Genomic DNA, 2,918 nt, shown 5'->3' with positions numbered 1-2,918 from the left:
ATAAGTAATAAATCTGTTTCTGATGATGAAGTATTTAACCGTATAACAAATAACTAGTTATTATGGTGATGATTTATAATGCTTTTATGAAAGAATGGAAGTGAAAAACAGAAACCTTTGTCTTAAATACTTTCAATAAATAACAGAATAGTAGTCAGCATTCCTGTGTTGACTTGAGTTATCATTGATATGTTCATAATTATAAATTACCTGTTAACAAACTTTGAATTTTGAAATACTTAGGCTTTTCTACTTCGGGATTAACTTAGTTGTATTCGACAAAACTTTTAGGAATTTTTGGTCCTCAATGTTCTTCAACTTCGTACTTTATTTGGCTTTCTTAACATTTTTTTTATTCGAGCGTCACTGATGAGTCTTTTGTAGACGAAACTCGACTCTGGTGGAAATATAAAATTTCGATCCTGGTATCAATGATGAGTTTATTTCTAAATTGGCTGCGTTCTAGCAATTATAAATGAACTATCACAAAACAAAAATTAATAGAAATGATAGTCATAAAATATTGAAGGTTAAGGAAACCAAACTATTTGTCCAGTCATTTCGAATATATTAACAATCTCACATAGAGTATGCGGCTAAGACATCAGCTTGATTGAGAAGAGTTGAAGAATACATACCTGAAATCGTAAGCAGACAGATGGTAATTTCCATAGCCTCTATCTTTCTTCTCAATATCAATTATAATCACAAGAAGATAGGAAGGGTTAAAGTTTTTGTTTCTTAAACTTTAAATGGAGATAATTTGTCTAGTTTTCTTTAGAAAAATAAATAGTCCTTTGACTAGTTTTGGAAAAAAACAGGCATTTCCACGTAGAGATAGCAAGAAAAATTATCTCATCTGTGTTTATTTCATCTAACATATTACATGCAGATATGTTAAATACAATACAGTGTATAATGTTCTGTAGAATGTTACTCTAAACATGCGATAGAGAGGCAAAAGAACTAGTGGGACATTCAAACGAACAGAGACAGCGAATCGAAACTTTTTAAAAACACAATTAAAAATCTGTTATCGTTAATGAGCACACAGGTGTATATAGTTTACTGTATGACCTTCAACACTGAACAGCTCATAAATCGCATAGTCAGCTATAAAAGTCCCCGAGAATACAAATGTTTAATAATTCAAACGAGAAAAACCAACGGTCTAATGTCTGTACAAAATCATAAACAACCAACGGTCTAATGTCTGTACAAAATCATAAACAACCAACGGTCTAATGTCTGTACAAAATCATGAACAACCAACGGTCTTATGTCTGTACAAAATCATGAACAACCAACGGTCTTATGTCTGTACAAAATCACAAACAACAAAACAAAATGTAATACAACAAAACACGACAGGCTTATTTTTTATTTGTCACCGTTTACTCACGTTTCTGAAATAATAATTGATGAGTTATATAATTAGGGTGCTTGGAAACTGGCAGTTTATTTTCCATTTTTACAGGGTTGGGGAATAAACTATTACCCGTGTCGTAGACCTTGTAGTTTTTTTGCATTAAAATTGGAAACAAACAAATAATAAAAGATTGCAAAAGATCTTGAACTTGTTTTGGCATTTTGTGACGTCATATGTAACGTAGATTAAACATTTGCCATATATCTAGAACCCACCATATATTTGCGTCTAACATATTGACTGTTTTGGTAATATCAAAACACTTTTTTGTATTTGCAATATCTGTATGATGTTTTAATGCACGAGATTTTTTTTACTGCAAACCAGCATTATTTGTTTCATCATTTTCGCAAACGTTTACTTCGGTATATGAACCAAACCACGTCACGAGCTATATGCACAAAAGGTACATAAAATAATAGCTGCTTTATCCTTTTCAGATCATGCAGCTATGGCTTAGACAGTAAGAACCGTAGTTTCCTCATAATTTCTATTTTTACAAATAAATCAACGTCAGTACCGAGATAATGACCATATAGCTGATTGTTCCCTCGAGGACTAATAGTGAACAAGCAACGATATCTATATTTATATTTGTATTTATTTATGAATCTTAAGCAACAATTTAAAAAATCGATTTATTCTGTTTTCTTATCCTAAAGGTGAAACTCACTAAGAATAGAAACAGGATTGAGCTGCATATTTATGTCTGCTATCCAGCCAAAATGTTTTGAACAACCCCTATATGAGTCTGTTTTAGAAATAATATGTGATGATATATATGTTATTCAAGAGGATAGGTTAAAATCATAGATGCATTTGCCAATTGAAGATTTAAACCAAGGAAGTAAGTCATTTTTCTCATCTTAACATGAAGGAATTGAATTTTAAATTACTTTTAATTTTCGTCGACCTTTAGTTTTCCTTTGTATTTGATTTATTACCTGGACACTGATCATAATGGCCCTAACACACGGAAAATAATGATAACAAAAGATAGTCAGAGATCAAGTTCACGTTAATTATTTTCTTTTGATTTAATGCATCCTTCTTTCGTTTTATAATTTGACAAGATACTCAGTTAACAGCTCGGTACCTTTATTGCGTTTTGCAACCACGTGTTCGATACCACTGCTGTTTGAAAAAACTAAAATCACAAAAAAAACTGAACTCCAAGGAAAATTCAAAAAGGAAAGTCCTTAATCTGATGGTAAAATCAAAAGCTCAAACACATTATTCGAATGAATGACAACTGCCATATTCCTTATTTGGTACATACATTTTCTTATGTAGAAAATGGTCGATTAAAACTGGCTAAATCTCTCACTTTCTACTTCAATTTCAATTGAAGATGAACGATTTTCAAATGTTTGTTCTATTTTCACATTTCCTGACCAGTGTGAGAAAAATATTTCTCCTCACTAGTGAAAAATCTGTTCTCGGCAAATGATTGGTTAAAATTTAATTGTGACGTTGAATTTTCTTGTTT

Source organism: Mytilus edulis, chromosome 13 (genome assembly GCF_963676685.1).
Source record: "Mytilus edulis chromosome 13, xbMytEdul2.2, whole genome shotgun sequence".
NCBI classification, from domain to species: Eukaryota; Metazoa; Mollusca; class Bivalvia; order Mytilida; family Mytilidae; genus Mytilus; species Mytilus edulis.
The sequence above is the reverse complement of the archived record's forward strand: the minus strand, read 5'-3'. Positions refer to the sequence as shown.